Raw genomic sequence first — 10,962 nt, 5'->3', positions numbered from 1 at the left:
CCCAGAGTCTGGGATAATTGCCGCCGTTCCCTGTTTCCTGTTACCCAGGGCCCCTGGGATACTGCTGGGAGTTGGGAACAGGGATCCCTGGTCAGCGCTTCCCTTCAGGGGGGTCTGCCCAGGACTGGCAGAACCTGGTTTGGCTCCTAGTGAGTCTGGAGAGTAGAGAGGCTGGGAGAGAGACCTTCTCCGGGAGATTTGGGTGGGGCTCTTCACGACAGGCCTCTCCCCCGGAGATCCTTGATGAAGAAGCCTTTGCTTGTCCAAACTGCTTTGATGGTGGATGCGAATCCAGACACCTCACCCAGGGTGAACCAGGGACTGTAAAAACCTTTGGTGGAAAGGGCATGCCCAGGAAGGGAAGCTCATTGGCTGAACGCTCTGCACCTATCTGTTAGGGTTCCTGGTTCCATCCCGCGTTTTGGCACCAATGTTAGGTTAGGTTTTCGATTCTCGGCCCGTGCCAGGACAGAAAGACGCCATGGTTTCACGTGGAGAGGTTTAATGAGAGTAGAAGAGCGGAAAGGCGGCCGGCCATGGGCACGTGGAGGGGGGGATGGGAATGGGGGAGGGAGCAAGAGCAGCGAAGAACAAAGAGCAAGAGGGGGTAAGAGAGGGAGGAGGGGCAAACAGCCCCTTACATAGTCAGGCACAGCTGGCTGTTGCCAGGTAGCTGTGGGGGTGGAGCTTAGACAGAATACCAACACTCTCTATCATATGTTGGGTTTTCATGCTACGCGACCGTACATGAGTCATCGTCACGATCCTCTCAAGGGGATGTTACAGTTATCGGTTCCAGAGCAGGTAGAGTTAGGCAGGGAGTCAGGCCCATGTCTACCGTTCTCAGTTCTGAGATTCACGTGGTTTGGGCTCACTCAACCATACCCGTTCTTCTGTCTGGTGGCAAGGTCCACTCGTTCCACAGAGTTTTGTGCAACTCCTAAGGTCTCCTTACACCGATGCAAGACGGCCAGGTGATGTTTGTGGCTTCACATGCCATAGAAAGAGGGCCTTGATCATCTCACATGGCATCAGAAAACTCTACAGCCAGGGCACTTAGTGGTTCTGAGTCTCTAACTAAACCTGAGGTGAGAGAGAAAGAGACAAAGAGAGACTAAGAGAAAATGAAAGAGGAGGCAGGAGGAATGGGAGTTCCAGTCTAACCTGGGCTAAATAGCAAGATCCTTTCTTAGGAGGAGGAAGAGGAGGAGAAGGAGGAAGAGGAGGAAGAGGAGGAGGAGGATGAGGAAGAGGAGGAGGAGGATGAGGAAGAGGAGGAAGAGGAATGAGGAGCAGAGGAGGAAGGAAGAAGGAGGAAAAGGGGGCCACAGGCACCACAGTTCAGAGTGCAGATGAATGACCCTGGGATGTTTCGCTGTCTCCCCCATTGGCTTTATCTTCTTCCTTGGGCCGGATAAGTAGCTACATCTTGACAACGGCAGACAGACCAACAGAAGCCGGAACCCCTGACCCACTGCCTGGAGCAGAACTCGCTTCAGAGAAACAGCCGCTGGCATTGCAACTGCAAAGCAGAGAGTGTGTAGCATTCTCTGTCACTCACCACTTGGAGTCAGTGTGAATGCAGCCTGGCCTGCCTCAGGAGGTACAGGCAACTGCCTGGCCTGACCACCGAGGTCTCAGACCCGAACCTCTGTCGGTCTGCAGCAGGAGAGAGAGGAGCCCAGCTGGGGAATTCCTGAATTTGTCATACAGTTGAGGTGGTTCTCCATCTCATGTTGAGGGGGCTGCAGACTGTGGATTTGCTCTATGTCCTCTGGCCACCAGGTTGGCTCCAGGTCACAGTTGGTAAGGACGTGGCCTTGGCTGGGAGAGCTGCTTGGGCAGCAATAGTCCATTAGTCTGGCAGAGCCCAACACTGGAATCTCAGAGAGCTGGGGCCCACAGTGTCAACCCTGGCATCTGCCTACATCTACACACAGGTCCCTAGAGTTACCCCTGGAAAGATCATAGCTCCCCAAAACTCGGCAGCTTTGAGCCAAATAAGGAAAGACCAATCTACTTACAGTTCTCCAACTTCAAAATAGTTGTAGGACCAGCCAAAACAGACAGAGTGGGTAAATCTGCTAAGCCCGGTGTCACAGTACCTCTATGGTACTCTACCCTGTGAGATCCGGTAGGGGCTACTGACTTGGGGTACCTCAGTGGTTCTCTGGGCTCATCTTCTCTGTTCTCAAGATGTTCCACTAGGAAGGCTGCTGGGTTAAAGTAAGAAATTCATGTAAAACATTAGCATGGGGTATGTTGCAACCCATGGCTAGAAAGCTGTGCGGGCGGGCAGACTCAAGCACTGATTACAGCAGAGCCCATCTGACTGCCTCTGCCCTGCTGGATGCCACCAGCACGGTTTCTGTAATCTGCCGTGCACACAGAGAGCCCTTGCAAACAGCTCTGCCGAGCCCAGCTTATGGTACACAGCAGGCGGTCTGTCTACCTGTTGCGTACACATATACGTTGTCGTGTTTCAGGCAAACGTGCATGATGCTCAAATAGTTCAAAAGTTCGAGCCATGTTATGATCATCTGACATACCCCTTCCTGTTGAGTTAAATAATAAAAATAGGATGCACCCATCCCACGCTATCCCCGGCTACTCTCTGGCCCGGCTACTCTCACTGCCTCCATGGCTAGCCCCATATAGAGACCACCAATTTCACGGCTCTCTGGTTGAGGACTCCTGCGCACATTCCCAGCCAGACCCGGCAGACTCTGTGGCCCAGAGCTATCAAAATGTCTCCTCCACCCAATGTTCCCTTGGAGGGTCGCTACTACGCCAGCCCCATGCAACCAAATTCTGCCTGAACTCAGTTGAGTCGCCACTGAAGGAAAACAACACATAAATTTAGTTTAGAATCAACAGGTAACTCAATCGCTGGGGGCAACTACTAACAGCCTAATTAGTGAGCCATACTCAGTTAACTCCTCTGATGGTGGATCTGCCCCCTAACGGGGCGGGGGGGGGGGGGGCTCTAGCTCATTATAGCCTCCACCCTAAGCTCTCTCTCCATCCCAAAAGCCTTAAGTCCCTTCTCTCCTCTCTTCCTCACTCTGACATGCAAGTCCCACCTACTCCTCGCCCCGTGATTGGTCCCCTGAAATCTTTATTCACTAGGGGAAGGTCCTCCTCTCCACACTTTCCCCAGCTGATAAAACTCTTGGCCAGTTTTAAAGGACCTATAAGATGCCAGTGTTGGGTACTGAATGTTCTAGTCCCTTTCCCGACTCCTATTTAAAGCTTGTGAGGGCTCAGGTACCCACACATCGATCCGGTGAGAGCAAGGTAAGCAGACAGCGGTCCACACCAGAGCTTGACCTCATGTAGTATTGACCTTGGACCTTCGGCCTCTAGAAGGTCAAGGTAGAAGTATGTGCTCTCCATCAACCACTTGGGCTTCAGTGGCTTTGCTGCCGCAGTCTGAGGTAACCAAGCCAGTCAGACTCTTCACTGAGGTCTGGGTCACAACAGGGAACACCTTTTGGTACTCGCCATGGTTGCCACACCTATGTAGAGATGGCTCAGTGGTTAAGAGCGCTGACTGCCCTTCCATGACCCAACCTGCGGGGGTTCAGAGTAGACCTGGGAGGGGGCGAAAGAATGGGGGACAAGAGGGGCAAAGAAGGAAAGTAAGTCTGTGTTCTGATCAAGCTCTCAAACTTTAACTAAAAAACAGCGGCTTATAAAGACAAGCAAGGGGTTGGGGATTTAGCTCAGTGGTAGAGCACTAGCCTAGCAAGCGCAAGGCCCTGGGTTTGGTCCCCAGCTCCGGAAAAAAAAGAAAAAAGAAAAAAAAAAAAAAAAAGACAACTGCCTAGGTGTCCCAGAGGGTGTAAGTGGGCTTGACATTCCTGAAATATCCCTGAGATAGAGGGTGTGTAAAGCAGCTTGGCTCCCGGCACTTCCAGAGGTCCTGAGTTCAATTCCCAGCAACCACATGGTGGCTCACAGCCATCTAGAATGGGATCCGATGCCCTCTTCTGGTGTGTCTGATGACAGCTACAGTGTACTCACACACATGAGAGAGAGAGAGAGAGAGAGAGAGAGAGAGAGAGAGAGAGAGAGAGAGAGAAATGAAGATCACCATTTTTTTCTAGACAAGGCAATCTTTATACAGACAGGCAGCTTGGGGCCCACAGTTGCTAAATCCATTCCCAGGCCTCTACCGTCTTCCCATCACGGACCAGCAACGCCTCTTGACTTTTCAGGCCACTCTACTGTCGCTCTCTTCGCCTGACTTTAAACACTGACAGACCTTCCAAGGGCCGAGGGAGCTCTGCTTGGAAGGAAACCGGCCTCCAGTCACTTGCCTTTTATACTGACCCTTGCCCGGCTGGGAGCAGACCTTCCTCCAAAGTTGGAAGAAGAGCAGTAGCAGCTCAGGCTTGGACCTCACGGTGGCCCCAGGCAGCAGGACTGGCTCCAAACAGCAGGCTGTTCCTCTGCATCCCCAGGTCTCTACATCTATCTTCGTGATGCTCAAACCGCATACTCACACACTTGTGGTGGCTGCCCCCTGTGGCTGGCTGGCGAGCCTCCAGGTGACCTTGTGTGTCTATGCTGTGTGGCCTGGCTGCTAGTGGACCGCTAGGTGTTTACAGTCCACTAGGGTGACATGGCAGTGGGCCGGTCTGTGGACATCTTCCTCTCCCGCACCACATTACATGTGTGTCCGTGGCCTGCCCGTGAAGTGGGCATGGTGCTCAGCAGGTCTCTGTCCGTCTTCTTCCCCCGTCTCCTCCTTGGTCAGTTCAGGACCTCAGCCTATCAGATGGCACTGTGTAGATTTAGATTGGGTTGTCCCTCTTTGATTAGCCTAATATAAAAACCCTCACCGGCATGCACAGATACCTTGTCTTTTGTGAGCATGACAATCAGTATTAACTATGTCTTAGCTACTTTTCAGTTGCTATGGCAAAATGCCATGACTAAGGCAACTTACAAAGGAGGCATTTAATCTGGGGCTCACCATTCCGGAAGGTTAAAGTTCATGACCATCATGGCTTAGAGCCCAGCAGGGAGCATGGACGCAGGCATGCACTAGAGAGCAGCTAGGAAGCTTACATCTGACCATCTGATCCACATGCATGAGGCGGGAAAACTGAGAATGGCATGGGCCTTTGAAACCTCAAAACCCACCCCTAGTGGCATACCTCCTCTAACGAGGCCACACCCCCTAATCCTTCCCAAGTAGTCTTACCAACTGGGAACGAAGAATTCTAATACATGAGCCTATGGAGGCCATACCAATTCAAACTATCACAAACCATCACAGACACTAATGCCTCTTGAAGTGAATGCTCAGGGTTTGGCCTCTAGGAGGTCACCAGGCAGGCATCTCTCCCCAGTCAGGGCCAGGCCGCTCGTCAGCCGCAGCAAAGCCATTGAGTAGTATTGAAGGTGCTTCTGGCCGTGGCTCCTGTAGCAACATTGTATGTGCGGCTGAGTGGGTGACTGTGTGTGCTGGTTGAATTTTGTCACGCTGACACAAACCTAGACATCTCTGGGAAGAGTGAACCTTAATTAAGGAAATGCCCATACAAGATTGGTCTGTAAGCAAGGCTGTGGGATGTTGTCTCAATTAATGATTGATGTGGGAGGGCCCAGCTCGAAGTGAGAGATACCCACCCTGAGCAGGTGATCCTGAGTTGTGTGAGAAAGCAGGCTGAGCAAGCCATGAGAAATTAGCCAGTAGGCGTCATTCCCCCGTGGTGTCTGCTTCAGTTTTCCTCTCCAAGTTGCTTTTGGCTGTGGTGTTTTATCACAGCAACAGAAACCTAAGGCAGTGTAGGAGGAGCCTAGGAACGTGTCCTAGCACATATTATACTCATGTTGGTTACACAGACTCCTGACTGAGTGCAAGTGTGATGCGTCTATCGGGTGTGAATTCTGGGGGACTCTGCCCTTCAGGAACAAGATGGCAATGGCTATCTATGTCTGCTACAAAATTCACGGTGATTACCCACACTCAGAAGGTCCTCGCCAGGCTGGGTCCGTTAACATTCTGTTACAGGAGGGAAGAGTAGGAAAGGTCGTTGGACCCTCTTGAAATTGTAGCTACCTAGATCTCTCCCCAACGCCCTGCGTGGGTTGTCAAGAAGTTCTAGAATGTATGAAGGGTAGAAGGTTGACCAGTGGGTCCCTATCTGTAAGGGCTCTCAGGAAGTCATCTCCCATGCTGGGACGGGACTTTTCAGTGATGTGCCTGAGTCACCCATGTTCTTCTCAGTCACCCCACTGGTTCTTAAAGCTAGATTTAGGTCAAGTTGGTTCTTTGACCTGTTAGGTCAATACCCCAATCTGGGGTGAATAAACATTTGGTCACATCTCCCCAGAAAAAGTTACACACTGTATGTGTGTCTGTGTCTCTGTGTCTGTGTTTGTGTGTGTGTGTGTGTGTAAGAGAGAGAGAGAGAGAGAGAGAGAGAGAGAGAGAGAGAGAGAGAGAGAGAGGGACAGACATCTGCTTAGTCTCTTGTTGCATGACTAGGCTCTGGGGGGAGCTTCCTCTTCCTTCTTGAACCCCCATGCATACATAGTGCCTGCACCTCTTCTGTTCATAAGGGAGCCCCGGATGTCTCTCCAATGCATTTTACCTTCTGCAGAGACTGGTGAGCATGGAGGCAGGGCAAAGTTCTGTGTTCTGGAAATGGAACCAAGTGAATTCCTTTCTGTTCCCTGAAAGCCCCTAGGGCAGAATTGCCAGCAAAGAAAACAGGGCTCAAACCCTCTGCTGACACCCCAGACACAGGGGCAGGGGTGGGGTGGGACCCTGAGACTGCCCCTAGCCGAAGACATCAGTTTCCTAAAGCATGCTTTCTAGTGGCACAGCCTGTAGACATCTGGAGCGGGAGAGCTCAGTAGCTTGTAGCAGCCGCAGCCGCCAGGCAGTCCCAGTCAGGTACTTATGCTTCCTGAAACAGCAGCCCCAGTGAAGCAATCACACATTCCGTGATTCAGAGGCTGCAGCTGTGCCCACATTCCAATTACTGCAGCATAACCCACTCCCTGTCATCATCTCAGGGACTTCACACTCAAAACTCCAACTGACGGAAAAGGCACACCGAGTCGAGGAGGCAAGCCTGGCCCCTGCATACGCCGCTGTGGTGGACCCCGTGCACACCTCACTGTGCCTCCGAGCATCAAGACTCTGCGCTGTGGCGGGCAGCAGAGTAATTATCACCAGGCACCTTGGGGATGGTTTCATGGGAAGGAAATTGTCTTCGCCCTCACCTTATGAGCCAGGCAGACAGACAGAGGGCAAGCCCCGAGGCACTGGCCCAGGGGCTCCACAGACGGGATAGCCTCGGTCCGGAACAGCCGTAAACCTGAGAAGGGTGACTGCGTGTGTGCGTCATGGGAAGGTGCGAGGGCAAGCCCACACGTGTCCTTGCTGGGGGCAGGGTCATAATTTTATCTCTCTCTGCTTGGGAGGAGAGAATGGAGTACGATCCTGAACAGATCACGTGGCTAGGCCAGCGCCAGCTCTGACCTTTCTGTCCTTTCTGCCATGCTTCCCAGGCCTGCTCCAGGGCGAAATACTCGCTCTTCACTCTGCACAGGAGGGGCCCAGGCTTCCTGAGCAAGCGGCAGGCAGAACACCTGGATTCCATACCTCTAACTGGGAAGGCAGCACGGCCGGCGCTGCAGGCTCACAGGAGCTGGTGGCCTCGTCTGCTGTGTAGGCCGCACGGCCCCTGAAACCACTTCTTCCAACCTGGGAAGGCTCAGCATCTCCCACCCGCCTCTCCCCATACTATGTGTCCTTGGCTGCTCAGTGCAAGCCCCGGCTCCACGCCCTATGTATTCCTGGGTCCCTTCTATTCCGACTGCTGTTCTGTTCCCTGGTTTCCCCCACCCTCACCCCTGGCAGGATCCTGTGGTGATCAGTGGACATGTGCTGGGGCAGAATGTGGAGAAAATGGCTGACAGTAACATGAATCCACTGGGTGGGGCGCACCCCATTTTCATTGCTGTTCTTTAGCTGGTGGCGACAAACTTTCTTTGTCCTTGGGGTTTAAATAGAGATGCTAAGCCAAATATGGCGGCGGATGTCCGTCATCTTAGCACTCAGGAGACATAGGAGGATTGCCTCAAATTCAAAGCCGTCCTGAGCTATACAGCAAGGCCTTGTGTCAACATAAGAAAGTCATAAATTAACATGCTTTTTAAACCCATTGTTGGGGACTTTAGACAGGCTCGCTAAGCAACGCTGGAAGATCTCTGCTGTAGCCTCGGATGCTGTCACACCCAGCCCTCTGGTTGGGGGAAGCTAGACATCTACTAATTTGATACCTTGCAAGATGTTTCTCCTGTTTGTACCAAGACGTTAGGCCAGTCACAGAATTAGGTAAGGAACGGCTGCTTACGGGGCTAAAGATAGCCCAAAATAAGTAACAATTCAGCTCTGAACATGTAACATCCCCACTCCTCCAGCCATTGACGTTCTTATCGGTTAAATTGCCCTATAAAGGATCAGTCAGCGGGAAGTGATTCTGTCTAGGCAGGAGCTCTTATTCCTGGAGGAATGAACGGTAGAGGCTGTGATCTAAGCCCTTCCTGCTGTCCTGCCAGCTCCTACAGAAGTTAACATCCGAGGGGCACTCCATGTCTGCGATCCCCTCTTCCTCGTGTGTATAGTGAACCCTTCGTGCTTTGTGTTCAGAAAGGGAGAAAAAATGCCCCTAATAGGAAATTAAGAGGAACTGCCAGGGAACGGCCAATTGCAAATTAAGCTGGTTGGGGGCGGTGGCAGCAGGTATGGGATAGGACCGCTCTGAAGAAGCCTGCTTCTCAGGCAGGATTTATTTTTCATGAGCTTTTATTGTTCTGCAGTTTTAGATTCTATTGCTGTGTGTCCATCTGTTACAGGTGACTGGGCTGTCTGGAAGGAAGCGGGTAGGAGGTGCCCTCCCACACAACCCCATCTAAGGACCAAGGAGGATTTGCTAAGAAATACTAAAGAAAAGCCCAGAAATTATCTGCCTCCGAGAACCTGTGCAAAGGCATTTCAGGGGATGTCCTAAGTGGACGTGATGAAAACTTAAAACCTTCAGAACTACTGGACCGGAAGTAGCCAATACATGAGAGACTGTGTTTTTCCATCCATACCCCTCCAGGTGTTTCATATCTAGATTATCCCTGTGTGTGTGTGTGTGTGTGTGTGTGTGTGTGTGTGTGTGTGTGTGTATGAGTGTGAGTGTGTATATGTGTGAGTGAGTGTGTGAGAGAGTATGTGTGTATGAGTGAGTGTTGAGTGAGTGTGAGTGTGTGTATGAGTGAGTGTGAGTGTGTGTGTATGTATATGAGTGTGTGTATAAGTGAGTGTGATTGTGTATGTGTGTGAGTGCGTGTATGAGTGTGTGAGTGTGAGTGAGTATGTATGTGAGTGTATGTGAGTGTATGTGTGAGTGTGAGTGTGTATATGTGTGTGTGTGTGTGTGTGTGTGTGTGTAGGGTATCTTCCTCAACTCTTTTCCCCCTTATCTTTGAGATGGAGTCTCACTGAATCTGGAGCTCCCAATTGACTTGCTGGTCTGGGAGTCCCAGGGATCCTCCTGTCTCCACCTCCCCAGTACCTGGATTGCTGTGCCTAGCTTTCCTCGTGGATGCTGGAGAACAAGGTCAGGCCCTCTTGCTAAGGCAAGCACTTCAACAGAGCCATCTTCTCGCCCCCAGATGCCTCTGTCGCTGGCCCCCGAGTGGACTTCCCCACGCACTCCTGCATGCTAGCATTCAACAAGTCCTACTTAAGCAAGCATTAGAGCTCCCTATTAGAGAGGGAAATACCACCAGGGCGGTCATGATCTAGCGTACAACAGCATCAAACAGCCTGCAAATTCTTGGCAATTATAAGGAATATTGGCACAGACAGTTATGGGCCAGTTTTTGTGTGACTTCAAACTCTCTTTTTTTTTGGTAACAACAACAACAAGATACCCTGATGTAGTTTGCCACGTTATACGGTAATGTGTATGGAATGTTTCTGAGACTCCACCAAACTGTCTTCCAGATGGCTGCATCCTTTTGCATTCCCACCAGCAACTCAGGAGAGCTCTGGCTCTGCTCCGTTTTCAGCGCTAGCTGTATCACCAACATTTCTTACAGTTTAGCTCTCTTGGTAGGCGGTACGGTGTCTCCTGGTGGGGACCGAGCCTGCCGCTGTAACCGGGCGATAGTGAATCCAGCCCTCTTCCTATTGCTATTTACCTGCCTTTTTTGGTAGCGTTCCAGCACACTCCTTGGGGTGCCCTTAGCTGGAATTTAAATAGAGGACTCCATTAACAATCGAATGTGGGGCACCAGAAGCTTCTGCAGGTGAGTTTTTATACAAAAAAAGGCTTCTGGGCATTTTGACCTTCCTGTGTGCACAATGTTGCCCGAGAGGGGGCAGAGCGGGCTGTGCTCCCCACAGAGCTGGCTATGATACTATTTTCCTGTGGACCTCATCCTGTGCATCTTGGGAAGCCAATTCAGGGAGAGCCTGCTGTGACTCAGAGAGAGAGAGAGGAGCAGCTCCATAACCCTGGAGGCAGAAAACAGTTTTCCTCTGTGCAAAGTATGAGTCGGCTTGCTTCTCATTTAGTGGCCCCCTCCTTAACTGGGCAGTCCTATTTGAGAATCCGACTTTGAGAATAGCCCAGCACAGAGGCTGGGCTGACTGAGATGGCTGGAGGAATCCTTCCCCCACCACCCCCCACCCCACAGGTCGGTTCTCTCCATTAGGTCTGTATCTTCTGTCCTCAGAACTTATCTCCTCCTACTGAGCTCATTTTTTTGTATAAACTCCATCTTATCACCAAATGACACAAGCTGGTTGATCCCCTGCCTCACTCTGTTCTGGTCCTGGCTGTTGTCATTAGGGGAGGCGGCAGTGCTCTGAGCTCTTCTTCCTCCAGGGCTTAGCCATTTGCAGATGAGCCCTACCTTGTGCATGGCTCCGTGCTCAGC

The sequence above is a fragment of the Rattus norvegicus genome, chromosome 19 (assembly GCF_021556685.1).
Source record: "Rattus norvegicus strain SHRSP/BbbUtx chromosome 19, alternate assembly SHRSP_T2T, whole genome shotgun sequence".
Classification (NCBI taxonomy): Eukaryota; Metazoa; Chordata; class Mammalia; order Rodentia; family Muridae; genus Rattus; species Rattus norvegicus.
This window is presented reverse-complemented; position numbering follows the sequence as displayed.